Consider the following 14,986-nt stretch of genomic DNA (forward strand, 5'->3'; position numbering starts at 1 on the left):
ACTGCGTGGAAATGTGGCTGAATGTATTCTCATATTCTCAGAGAGCAAAATGACACAGACAATGTGTTGAATTTAGTAATTTGAATTTTTCTTGCCAGTTTTTCAGTGTATGTATTTTAGATTTGTAATTTCACATTTAACACTTAAGTGTCAACAGGTTCTCACTTCGAATGATAATGCAAGCACCAGCAATACTGGGATGGCAAAATTTTAATCTGGGTAGAGACTAGTCAGTTGTACCTGCAAAAATGTTCTGGAAATTACTACATTTCCTAATGCTGGTCACAGTTTTGGATGATACTTCCAGGGTTGTTATCATTTGTTTTATTATCTGAAAAAAAACCAGATTCAAAAGCACTCCGTATTTGTTATAAAATATCATTTTTTATGACCCTCACCAAATATGTGTATTATTTCTAATGAACCTCTTCTAGCAAATGATGTATTGTGTTCTCCCCAAATTTCGTTCCATCCAGCCCTCATTTTTAACAGACAACCATCATGTAGATTAAGCAGGTTGTATTTTCTGGTTGTTTTATTTCATCTGCATGAATCTGAGATTGTCAAATCTGGCAATAGTGTATACTTGAGTCACAGTGTCTGCAGTGGAGAGTGTTGTCTGTATGTCTGTAATCCACCTGCCAGCCAAGTAGTAAGGTATGAAATAAACCTGTTTGAATATATCACCACATCATTGTTTTTGTTGTACATTCAACCTGACTGGATCACAGTTTAGAACAGATCTACAGCACTGTTCAGTTTGTTTAAGGGTGCATTCAGCAACATCCCATCTATACTTCCCATTAAAAGTTTAGACTCACTTAAAACACCTACTATCTGTTATATATATAAATATATGGTTCGATCCAAGATTGATTTCTCCACCAACCTGGGGTAACCAACTGCAAAACTTATGCAGATGGTGTACAGAAGGATCGTGTGAACAACAATTCCAAGATTCAGGCAGGGACACATGAAGTACCTCCTTTTCATGTTTGCTTTAGAGGATTTGAACAGTGGCTTGAACCATCAGGCTGACTTCTAATGACTTCCAATGACTTGAAACAAGATGGGACATTTATGAAACTCAGAAACAGACAACATCGAACGTTCACCTGTCCATTGTGTACTAATAAGCTAAAACCCAGCTATTGTACATTTATTGTTTTGCTTTCTACATTACATTAATGCAATCCTGTCAAATCAACAACCTGGCAATTTAAGTTTGTACTCAGGGCCAGTTCTTTCTTCTATCTAAAGCTGTTGAAGTGATAGGGCGGAAGAATATATGCGAGTACTGGGCGCATTTTTTTCAGATTCATTAGCACTCCCTAAAGATCGGAAATCGTACCAGACCCTAACTCCAATCCCTAGCCCTAACCCTAACGATCGTAAAGGGTGTCTAACCTTACCCTCAAAGCCCAAGGATCGTAAAGGGGGCCCAACCCTAACCCTAAGGGTCGTAAAGGGTGCTTAACCCCAAGCATCGTAAAGGGTGCTTTTCCCAAACCCTTTGAAATGTAAAAGATAGCGAAACAACTGCTCCGCAGCACTGGCTTGTGCTGCGCCCAGTAAACTGCATGCTAGCCGAACATCTGTACCCGGAAGTTACTGCCACAACGGCCAGATGTTACCAGCATGTTTCAATCTGCCGTCGCAAAAGAATGTAATAAATGAAAACTGATAGCTTTAAGCTGTTCGATTGAGCTGGTGTTAAAACTTGTCTGGGGTTACCGTGACCTACACTGACTCATACGCAACTACCAGATTTTAGCTTCGTAAAGGTGAAGTGTAGCGGCCCCAAAATTTCCGAGACCCGTGCTGGGATTCGAACGACGGACCTTCTCATCCGAAGTCGGGCGCCTTGTCCACATGACCAAAGAGGTTAACCCCGCCGGCAATCTGATAAGGTAAGAATGTCATCTGTGGGATGACTGCACGCCCTGCAACATAAGACATTCATTGTCGCATTCAGAAGTGTTGGTGCAACCTGGTCCCTTCGTGACTGGTTATAGCCTTCCTCGGTAAGAGTTCATTCCGTTCCCACATCCCAAATGACATTTATTTATTGATACATACGAGCATTATTAACAAAACCTGACACAACAATTACTAGACGATACTCACTCTTACATGGAGGTTTGATAAGTATTTTGAATGTTGTACTACAGGGGTCACACCGAGGACGTTACATAGACGTGTAGAGTTGCGTCCCCTGTTTGTTCCATAATCCTGTTATTGCTGATTCGTTGTAGACAGTTTGTGTTTGATAATTATGAATGAAACAATAGTCGATTTCGAGATTGTTACCAATAACCTACAGCAACAACAACGCATTATTATAGAGACTACAAATGAAAATTTTGCTATCATAATGGTCATTGGGATTTGTGATGTTCGTTTTTGACCATCGCACTCAGCAGTATTCTGGCTTTCTGTCTGGTTCGGACACGGACACTGCGATGGGACCCTATAGGCATATGACGGCATGCACTGACCTCGCCAGGAAACTTGACCACCTCATCCCATTAGACGCCACTTGCGACAAGCATGGGTTGCTGATCTTCTCCAGTCAATCCCGATCTTCTTGGACCTGAAAACGTCAATTCTGAGGAGAATTCAGCAACCCATGCTTGCCACTAAAGGCGACTATGCTTGTCGTAAGAGGCTATTTATGGGATCGGGTGGTCAGGCTCGCTGACTTGGTTGACATGTCATTGGTTCCAAAGTGTGCAGATCGATGCCCATGCTGTTGATCACTGGATTGTCTGGTCCAGACTGGATTAGTTACAGACCCGGGCCCGACATATAGCTGGAATATTGCTGAGTGCAGCGTAAAACTAAACTCACGTTATATACCACTGTCATACCGTCACACTTTAAGGCCAAAGTTTTGTTAAATGCCCTTCCGGTGTTATTACACTTTGTTTGGTAACACTGCATGTGTCCCAAGTGCCCTTTCCCCCGTTATTACAAGTTCGGTAACATTACACGTGTCCCGAAAGCGCTTTCCCCCGTATGCCTTGTTCAAGTCACCTGTTTAAGTTCCCAGCTCTCCCGTTATTCCGCTGTATGTGTCCCAAGTTACACCCTGTGATTCCGACCTCAGTTTCTAGCACTGTTAGTTTCCCAATTTGAACTAGATATCTGTTATTACTAAAACTCACTCACTATAAACGTCAGAAACATCACTTCAGCTTGGCTTAACAAACATAGCTGACATAACGATATAACTGAAAGTTTGTTTACATCAAACACAATTCCCTCATGCTGATTACGACAAAGACATTTAAAACAGCCAGTGTCTTGTGTGAAGCTTTATTTTAAAAAATAACAATTGAATTTTACTGCTAAAATACTGCATAGTTATTAAATTGTAGGTTATCCAATTATAGTTCGGAAGCATATCTCAAGAGTACTTCAAGAGTATAATTCCTAGATTAGCGAGTGAAAGTGCATGGTTTCCGCATGGCGAAATTGGTTTCATGTCATAAGTTTCCAGAGAAAAGGTTTGGGGTAGCCTCATTTTGAAACATGAGTCCCATTAACCCATTCAGACACTGACCTACTTTTCAGCCGATCCGAATTTTCTCCTGTAAAAGTGAAAAAAAGACATCACAAACAACTCTGGTTACACTGAATTCCAATGCCTTGTTTCATACGAAAATGATACTTACTTAATGAGTTTTAAATTTAAACTTTAATAACACCGTATTTCTATATTTTATGGCAAGGTTTAGGCAGCATACCTAAAATAGGAAATCATTGACTGTCCTTGTTTGATGTGGTCGTAAAATGATTTACAATGTATCTGGCTCACTGGTGATACTTGTGATGTGTTTTTCTTTTGCGCTTATTCAGTGTATTATTGTAAGACATAATAAGAGTGATATATACTACTCAAAATTTGATAAGGATCATAGATATTTTTCTTTTTTAAAAATTAATAGCTGCATAACTGGCAATATTGTGTTCAAGTGAAATCAAAAACGTCTTCAACAAACTTGCACGTGCATTTCATGCAATTGGAAATGCGTTTTTCATCACAGTTTATGCTTTTGCTACCATTGCACGATTTTCACTCAGGCATCGGTGTCTGATTCATTCTAACATTTCAAACTTACTTGAGTGTTTACACTACGTTTATCAACACAATGCCCCCTCAACGTGTAAGGCGTCGAATGACGACAGAACAACTGGACAGATGTATTGGAATGCTTGACGCTGGCTGTTCACAACGTGACGTTGCAAATGCACTAAACGTCAGTCAGAGCGTTGTACACAGGACCTGGAACCGACAGCAAACTTTTGGTACAGCAGCACACCGACATGGGGCTGGTCGTCAGAGGTCGACTACCCAACGCCAAGACCATTTTGTGGCTCCTCAGGCACGACGCCATCCCTTCTGGACAGCAACCAGCCTACGTAACGACCTCCTGAACGCCTCGGGGGTGAATGTGTCCACTTAGACGATACGGAATCGTCTTCACAATGCAGGTCTCAACTCGAGAAGGGAATGTGTTCGAATCCCTCTGACTGTTCGACACCGGCGGGAGCGATTGGACTGGGCTGAAGATCATGCCACTTGGACACAGAACGATTGGGTTCCAGTTCTGTTCACCGATGAGTCCAGGTACTGTTTGGACTTTAAAGACAGGAGGCACCAAGTGTGGCGACGTCAACGTGAACGTTTCCATGATGCCAACACCAGTGAACATGGCCTTTATGGTGGTGGTTCCATCATGGTCTGGGGTGGAATCAGCAGGGATGGAAGAACAGATTTTCATGTCCTGGAGAGAGTAACAATGACGGGGGTGCGGTAACGGGATGAGATCCTCGATGTTTACGTTAGACCCTACGCTGGTGTTGTTGGCCCTGAGTTCATCCTGATGGATGGATGATAACGCATATCCTTATCGCGCCAGAGTGGTGGAGCAGTGCCTTCAGGAGGAGACAATTGTCCGCATGGACTGGCTAACGCGCTCGCCGGACTTGAACTCGATTGAGCATGTCTGGAACATGCTGCAGGTTGCCCTTTCACGCCATAGAGCACAACCCCCGAAATTTAGCAGAGCTCGGAAACGCCCTCGTGGAAGAGTGGAACAACCTTCCCACTGGAAACATCCGGTGCTTATTGACAGCATGGCTCGACGTTGTCAAGCCGTCATTGATGCAAGGGGAGGCCATACCCGGTATTGACACTTCGTCGATTAAGTGTTATGATGGACTATCCCCCCAAAACTGTGCAATTCTTTCTCTGGTTTGCTGTTAACATTGTGTAATGAACACCTTTTGGTGTTATCAGATTTCAAGCATTCCGTATTGATAAAAGTTCATGCCGTTCATGATTTTTCATTCATAACCTGAGTAAACACGTTTCTGAGTCAAATTTATGTCATTTGTTATGTTAGTGGTAAATTACACACATACAACCTAGTGATCCTTATCAAATTTTGAGTAGTATAAATTTTCATACCAGACCGCCACAAAGTTTTCTAGCGGCAGAGCCTCGTTTTGAGATTACTACGATTTGCAGGTTTCCGGTTGTCGGAGCTCGCTGTGCGACGGAGCACGTTGTACGACGTGTTTGCAAGGAACAGTAGGAGCGTAGTGTTGCAATATACAAGTGCTTAGATGTATCAAATTAATATTTATGTACCCAGTTAAATTAATTAGTCTGAAAATTCTGGACTGGTTGTCGCACTAAGTTGCGTAATGGGATGGGACCCAGTAAACAGGAAACGAGACTGTTCTGTAATCAATATTTTGACTTGGCGTTCGCTTGTCAGACCGCAGACCCAGCTTCGATTCCCCACGTGGACACCCCTTTCTGGTGTCCTCCGACATGTTGTTGCTAGAATAGTGCTAAAGCAACATAAAATCAACATAAAAAACACAATAAAAACTTATCCACTCACCACTCAGTTAAAACACACCATAACCCTTTCACTTCGCTAAGACACGTAACGTAATATAATACTGAATGAAGATTTAACGGCTGTTTCTCCATCCTTTTGTCGCTCGCAATGAAGTTATCTTCTCAGCTCAAACGTAAACACGTCTCTTGGGATACAAACCGATTCGAATCACTGTTAAGGCAGGCATATAGTCTTCTATCTGCATGAATATTTGTGCTGGTGATTAGCATCTAACACTCAGCGAAAGCCCAGAGGGCCTCAAATGATTTTGTAAAGCGTGACACGTGACGACCGACTTCAGCAACAGCACAGAACACACAACGTCAACACTGGTGTATGTTCCGTCTTTGTCTACTTAGATCAGTGGCATCAAACACAGTAATTTCAACGATTCTGACTCCCTACATATAGCGCTGTTATATGGCTGCACACGGTACGTGCTCCGAGACGACTTTGGTTCTGAGAGGGTCTTCACGATCGGTCTTCGCGTCAGACATCGGAAATTACGTTTCTGTCGAGATTAATGGGGTAATTAATGAAGCTGCAATGTACTCGAGGGGATGCGATTGGAGAACTGGGAATCCAGAGAATCATAGGTTGTTCTGACTATGTCCTGAACACTGAGAAAAATCAGAAGATAACGCTACTAGGGAGCCTAGAGGTCACAGGCCTATCGACCAACGTGGTTGATCAACTCTCACTGATTGTTATTTATTTCTGTATTTGCAGAGAGCATATGAGAAGCCCAGAGTTTAAAGCTTTCGATCGTTACGCCGAAGACACTGGTTCGACTCCCACATGGGTATATTGTGTGAGGCTCATTTCTGGGGTCGTCCGCCGTGATATTGCTGAACTGCTGCTAAAAGCGGCGTAAAACTAAGCTCACTCACTCTCATGAATTGAAGACAAACTGTCGTAGATATGTACGTCCAACCTTGACTATTAAGATCCGGGTGAGGTGATGGGTGGTGGTGGGTTTAGCACATCACACCACACCACAACACACCACCCTTTTCCCCTTCAATTGTGTTAAATGACCATAAAAACTCGGGTGAAACTGAAGTGTGCACCCACCTTTTATCAATAGTGTGCACCCCCTTCCTCCAACAGCTGTATCCGCCCTTGCCTTCAGCAGCTCAAACTTGTCGTTAGAGGCGGTTAACAGGATCGGGGTTGCCTTGGTTGACACGTCGTCGTATCTCAGTTACGTATCTCGATGCTCATGTTATTGATCACTGGATTGTCTATCAGCAACCCTATAACGTCATTGAATAGGTAGACGACGACCTTTGCACTGGCGTACAAGAGAGCAAGCCTTAACCACAGAGTTGAAACTCCTTTCGCAAATCAACTCATTTAGTCTCACAACGAATAAAATAGCGCGTGAAACCGACCCCAAGTAAAAGTCTCAGGCATGTTTTAACGTTCTATTCTCGGAATGTAAATATACAGCTAGCCACACATTCGCACCATTACCGGGCGTTTTCAGCTATCCAAAATCCACGTTGTTGCACAAGGACACACATCAGGAACGGCATTTAAAGTAATCTCAGAATAGACTGAAATCACGTCCGTCAATATATGTTTTGCTAAATGCGTATTGTGACTATAGTGCTGGAACAGTTCTAATCAGGATATTGGCTGTACACAAAAAAGGCTTTTCTTATTTTAACACAAGTGGGGATTAACTAAAAACAACATAGGTTCCACAAAACAAATTTGCTTGGTTTTGCAAATGAACACGTGATTGTGAAATAGGCACAACATCACTGTCATGAGAATCTATTTTCAGAGCGGAAAGGAGAGTCATTGTCTGAAAAGACAGAAAACCAAGGAATAGACACGCATTGAGTGAATGAGAACGGTTTTACGCCACTTCTCACAATGTGATAATAATAATGATAATAATAGTCTATTTATCATGCGCATTACTCCATGCTGCCTGCTCTGCGCTAGAAGGTTAGTGGTTACATGACTTATTCTATCGGGTACCCATTTTCTGCTGAGTGAACAGAGGAACCTTTGAACAGACGTACTTGCCTAATGTGAGACCACATGTGTTAAGTCAAGCTGCCAAACACGGTCAGTCCATGCCAGGACTGTCCGAGCTCGATGATGACCTGAGCTTTGAGCACAGGACCACACGCCACCACACTATTCCACCAATATCACGGCGGGGGACACCAGAAATTGGCTTCACACATTGTACCCATGTGGGGAATCGAACATGGGTCTTCAGCGAGACGAGCGAACACTTTACACATTGTACAAAGTCACTTCGTATCCCAAAGTCGGTCTGATTATGTTTCCGGGTTTAGCGCCAGATGATTCGTATCCTAATATGTGGTAGCGTGTTTGTTAAGGCGTTCGCTAGTCACACTAAAAAGTAGGGTCCGATTCCCTGCATGATCACAATGTGTGGTGCCCCCGCCCTGATAATGCTGTAATATTTACATTTGGCGACTTGAAAGCATAGTAGCTCACTATTCCAATATATCTGCGAAAAAGAGCGTGTTTATCGTAAGAACATTCAAAAGACTGATATCTCCACACATTTCCCACCTCCTAGATGCTGTAATTTTGCGCACGACCTTACTCTCCTTCAAGACGTTTCTTGCTTCACCCTCTGTCCTAAAACCTGCAATCCATTGTACTTCTAAATTCTTCATTCCCACTGGGAGAGAGGGGAATGGTGACCCAGCCATCTCAGCAACCTCAAGTGTTTGTCTAGCGTTGCCTCCCTTGGAGACGACAGGAACCGACGACAGTAGAATCGAATCTTTGATATCAACGGCTGTTTCTAGCTTTAGAAGGTATCAACAGTGCTCGTGGATTTCACCATGTATGCAAAGGTGTGGTACCCACACAACCTCAAGGTTTTCATTCACGCGACAAGCCGTGATATAATACACTGCTGTTCAACATCAATCCCAATTCACTCACTCACTCTACGTGACTGGAAAGATTACCGGGCCTAGATTTTCGACTCTGTCCTAGCGCTAAGATAGTCGTAAGTTCGTGTTAATGTATGGTACTTAGGATTATCTTAGCGTTAATAGAACTTCGAAAATAGGTCCTGAACTCGCGGATCTGCACGTAACGGAAACAGGATATGAAGATCATGAAGGTTTCTCGACGTGGTGCACTGACCGACACAATTCAGACGCGTGTCCCTCGCACGTCTATGTCATGCTGTTCAATTGTAATGGATTCTTCCGTTAAACACCTGCTGTCGAAATACATGATGTTCTCATCGATGTTCTTGGAGATTGTTTAGCACTTGTGTCCACAACCATTAAGCATTTGTTTCCTATTTTGTTTCTCATTTTGTTTCTTATTCTGTTTAATTCCACAATACTAAAACTATTACATGATCTAATGACTGAGGCTGGCAGATATAATATTCAGATATAACAGAAAACAGTGCAAATTTTGTAAATGAAGATGAGGTCCACTTTTTGCTTGTATGTCTAAAATTCTCCTTATTCAACTGATTTAAGGACAAAATATTTATTACAATATTACCATTCATATCATACCACGTTTAAATTTAAATTGTTAATAAACTCCAGTAATACAACATATATTCGCAAACTTATGTACATCCACCATGATCTTGAACACAGAAAATAGCCTTTGCAAATATTGTGATTGTATGATATTATTAATGATATCAGACATTATATGATATATATGCGCCTGTGGCCTCTTCAATACTGGAATAAAGAGATTAGGAAAAGATAGTAAAACTATCAGGCTTTCCACCAGTAAACGATCGAGCTTGGCCCAGACAATCACATGATTGAGATCGTGAATAATATTATCGATCTGCACTACTGGAACTCGATGACATGATTCAACACGTCGGCCACCGATCACTTTAGTCGGTTCTCACGGCAATGAAATCTATGTAAATATTACAAGTTTAGTATTCGGAATTTATAGAATTCTTCGACGTTTTCCACGCCGTCCCGTAAAACTAAGCTTTATTGCAATCCCCTTTGTACTGATCGTACAATAGAATCAATGATCAGTAAATTCAGGGTCTTTGTCTGAAAACACGGTGCCATGCTAGGGAGCTGATTGGAACCAAGCTGTCAAAACACACGTTTTACTCAGAACGAAAGAAATGCCTTACTGACAAAACCATTCCTTTGTACAACTACAAATATTTTAATCTCATGTCAGCGATGTTGTCAGGACAGAATCCAGTCTTTAACAAAGCGTTTCGTCGATAGCAACTGGTCGAGTCTTTGTTCGTACACTTCATTATTTACAAGATGCCGGGTTCGAGACGAAGAAAATGATATACACGGCATCTTCAAAGGAAGATGCGACCTGATAGATTAACGCTAATCAGATCAAAGATGTGAACTGACCAATCAGATTTCTTCATTTATGACCGAATGCGAATAGAACAACTTTGACATTTCCTGCACACAATATGGAATTATATGCATGTAGATAGGCGATTGGAAATGGACGGTAATATGTCTGTCGCAAACTGTTAATCTTTACGTGGAATATATTGTAATATCCATCCAATATCCTCGTTTCTAATATTAGAAAGATGGGGTCAGTTACATTTCGGTTTGCAGTCAAATATTTGACAGAGTCACATAGCCCCATACGCTGATATATATGGCGTAAAGCCAGTTCGTAGATAGTTCTTCGTGCCGCTAGTGTGACAGAACATCATGTCTCACTCTTTTCGTGGAACCGTAGAATTCATTTCCAGCCCAGACCCGTGAATATCCGGGTTAAAATTGGTCTTCAGAAACCCATGCCGGTCGCAAGAGCCAACCAACGGGATCATCAGGTAGTCAGGCTCGCTGACTTGGTTGACACGTTATCTTATCATTGCAGTGTATGTCTGCACGGCGACCCGTTGCCTGCTGGTTACATGTCCGGCTTACAACTTTACTTTATTCCAGCCCTGTGGACCAATACATTTTCCAAGTGTATATATTTGACCATGTCATTGTCTACGGGAAATATTTCGAAAATAATTTACAAGTGTGGTAGGTAGACAATGTCTGTATTGTTCGTGAACTTTCATACATCAGGATACCCATTTATCTAACTATAAATTGATTGGCCTAGACAATGCTTTCAGTGACCACGTTAATTATTTTGCATTTGCTGTTGCATATGTTTACTTTTCACAAGGAGAGTTACAAATCTCCTGCACTTATTGCAGAAAGAACATGTTTAGAATATTCTGGCCAACTGATTCTGTTTTTTCTGATGCGGATGGCAGTGACACTAAATGAATCAAACGTGACCACCAAGGTATGTTTTAACAAATTGCTTTTTTTTGCATATGTTTAAGTTTACCTCACTACAAGTAATTGATTAATTACACTATTTTAACACCTTACCTCGGTTTCCTATTTTTAATACAGGGCTGGTTAGGTAACAGGGTGAGCAACATGTTTTCCTGTCTTGTTTAGGGGTTTCATACACTGGTGTCACCGTCGCATTACAATTGCGTAGATCGATGCTCATGCTGTTGATCACTGAATTGTCTGGTCAAGACTCGATTATTTCCATACAGCCGTCAATACCTGGAATATTGCTGTATGCTCCATTAAACAGCAACAGACAACCAATGCAAAACAAACATCTCCGTCCGAACACATTCATAAATAAGGGTTGGTGGGCTTAAAGCGTTCCCTCCTCCCATGTTCGATTCCCAATATGGATACCATGCATAAATTCCGTTTCTGTTATCCAATGCCTTGATATTGTTGGACTATTGCTTCAAGCAGCATGAAACAATACTCACTCACTCACTCACTTATTCATACATATGAAGCGATTGGTAGACCTGTGGTAAGGCGTCCACTCGTTACGCGACTATGCTTGTCGTAAGAGGCGACTAACGGGTTCGCTTGGACAGTCTCGCTGACTTGGTTGACATATATGATAGGTTCCCAATTACGCAGATCAGTGCTCATGCTGTTGATCACTTAATTGTCTTGTCCAGACTCGATTGTCTACTGGCCGCTGCCATAGACGTTCAACATTTCTGAATGCGGCGTAAAACTAAACTCACCATTCCTGCTCTCAACCGCTTAAATGAGGCAGTAAACTGGCTTTAAGGTTACTCATTCAAGGCCGATATATGCACACTGATTTTTCAAATAAAAAGTTGATTATATCTGAAATGCATAATTAGGCAAAAGGATTTTGCCAAGTACATGAAAGTAGCAAGTTTTTTCAAATCTTTTGTTTTTTCTATTTTATTTCTCACTAGCGTTATATTTCCATAGCAACATGCATTAACACGTAACCATAACAGTGTGTTACAACATGCATGTGATAAAGACGATGTCTTGACTGTAGCTGGTGATATGCCATTATTTCTGGAAATCAGGAAATGAGACAATAACCAAGCCATGTCTTTGAATAATTACCTCCCTTGAGATCTGTAGGCCATTTTCTCTGCATTGATGTAGTAGGGACAGGTGTGAAAAATGTCCAGAACGTGATCTTCGTCAGGATGTCGCAGATGGGTTTCATCGCAAGTCGGCGATGAAGAGATTTTGTCATGCCGACTGTTACCTAATTGAACTTAAGTGAGTGAGTTTAGTTTTACGTCGCTTTTATCAATACTCCAACAATACCACGGCGGGGGACACCAGAAATAGGTCCACATATCACTATCATGTCGGGAATCGAACCCGGGTGTTAGGCGTGATGAGCGGGCGCTTAAACCACTGGGCTACCAGCTGAACCTGACCCGTTCCACCGGTTATATGAACACCACACACGGACTAAACTAGTGCACGTCATTTACTATATATACTGAACATCATTGAAAACGCACCACCCCTAAAATTGTGGATTTCTAAGAGCAGAAGTGAGCAATTTATGTAAATTTTACATATTTGTGTAGACCAATGTTTGATAAAGAAAAGAAGCAAAAAACAATCAAGCAAAACAGTGAAGATTTAATGCAGCTGACAATGAAATAAAGATGGGGTCAAAATGGAAAGTCAGTAGCGTGTATGACCCCCGTTAGCAGCAACACAAGCTGTGCAACGTCTCCTCATTGAACGGATAAGTCTCTGAATAAAGTCCTGAGGCACTGCATTCCACTCTTGCTGCAAGGCATTGTCGAGTTCCCCAAGGTTGTTGATCTGCGGACGACGTGCGAGGCGTTGGCCGATGTAATCCCACAAGTGTTCGATGGGTGACAAATCTGGTGACAATGCAGGCCAATGAAGTAGAGGAATGTTGTTGTTAGCCAGATACTGTATCGAAACACGTACAGTGTGGGCTCGTGCATTGTCATGTTGAAATGTGTGCAGATCTTGATGCTGGTGAAAGAAGGGAACGACGTTGTTCTGAAGAATGTTGTCACGGTAGTAAACGGCATTCACTCTGCCACGACAAACAATCAGAGCGGTTCTGTGGTGATAACTTATCCCTCCCCACACCATAATGCTGTCTCCACCCCACCGATCGGTTTGCACAACACAATCCTGATGATAACGTTCACCCCGTCGACGCCATACCCGTAGACGCCCGTCAGCATTTCGCAAGTGAAAACGCGACTCGTCGGAGAACACCACACCATGCCAACGTCGTAACAACCACACACGATGCTGTTCAGCCCATTGTCGGCGTTCACGGCGATGCCTGTCAGTCAGGATGGGTCCAACGTAAGGGCGTCGATAACGTAACCCTGCCGCACGGAGACGGCGTCGGACGGTGGAAGCGCTGATCAAACCACGTCGACCCTGGACAGCGTTGGCGGTTCTGGCAGCGGGCAAGGTTCGATCCCGAATATGGCGCCGTACAATGTCTCGATCTTGACGAGGGGTGGTAACACGTGCCTGACCTGGGCGTTGCCGGTCCCTGCTGGTTCCTGTTTGTTGGTATCTGTTAGCAAGCCTCAGAATGGTCGAATGATGACACCCAAATCGTCGTGCAATGTTTCTGCTTGAAGCGCCGTCCTGCAACATACCCAAGGCCTGTTCTCGTTCCTCTGGTGACAATCTTGGCATGGCGAAAAAACTTTACTTACGAAAGTACTGCGAAAATGAGAACGGTTTTGTGCCGAAGGTCATTTATACCCCTGAACAGCATGCTTTCTGCATGCAATTTGTGCCCTTCGTGTGTGATGTGCATGAATTTTGTTGTTTTCATGTGATGTGTTCGATGATGTGTTCGAACGATCCGTTTTTTACTGTAGAGCGTTATTTACGATCTAGTGTGTTATCATCAAAATTCCCACCATTAATTTTCCATTTCCAAAAGATTCTATTGCCTTATTTCAAAATTTACAGGTGGTGCGTTTTCAATGATGTTCAGTATATGAGGTGTGTTTTTGTTTTGTCACATATGGGATATATTCTTTTGTCGATAAGAAGATATTGTGCAATAATTAGATACTTTCGTGTCTGGAGAGAGTGAAAGAGGGCTGTTTTACACCACTTTTAGCAATACCACACAGGACTTCCAGAAATGAGCTTCTTACTTTATCCCCACTTGAGGACTCGAACCGAGTCTTCAGCCTGATAAGCGAACGCGTTAACCGCAAGGCCATCATCCCATCTGAAGTCGAGCATTTGTATATTTTAAAGTATATCTCTGACTATCCAGCAGGTTTAGAGGAGAATAATAATTCTGGTATATACCAAACTGATTTGTCAAATGGTTTTTTGGCACATTTTGAAATAGATATTCCAAAACAATGTAATTCAAGACTTATATCCTTCGATATACTTCTATGTCTGTAAATCTGGTAAAAGAGTCACACAGCTTTTACCATTTATTCAAATATATATTAAAGTCATTTCTAAACATCGTATCTCCTTGACGTCCTAGGTTTGTTTCAAGGAATAAATTGACATACCGTCACTGAGAAACCGTAATCGATTGAGTCTAGACATGTCATGTCATTGTTTACTTCAGTATCCCGTCAACTGCTTCCTGTCTTGGAGCCAAATGTTTATCATGACAAGGACCAACCGTAATCACTTGTCCGCAATTAAGCACATATCTTAGCTCTATCTGGAAACACGATCAATCGGATACGTCCAGAACAACGAACCCCC

Source organism: Haliotis asinina, chromosome 7, assembly GCF_037392515.1.
Source record: "Haliotis asinina isolate JCU_RB_2024 chromosome 7, JCU_Hal_asi_v2, whole genome shotgun sequence".
Classification (NCBI taxonomy): Eukaryota; Metazoa; Mollusca; class Gastropoda; order Lepetellida; family Haliotidae; genus Haliotis; species Haliotis asinina.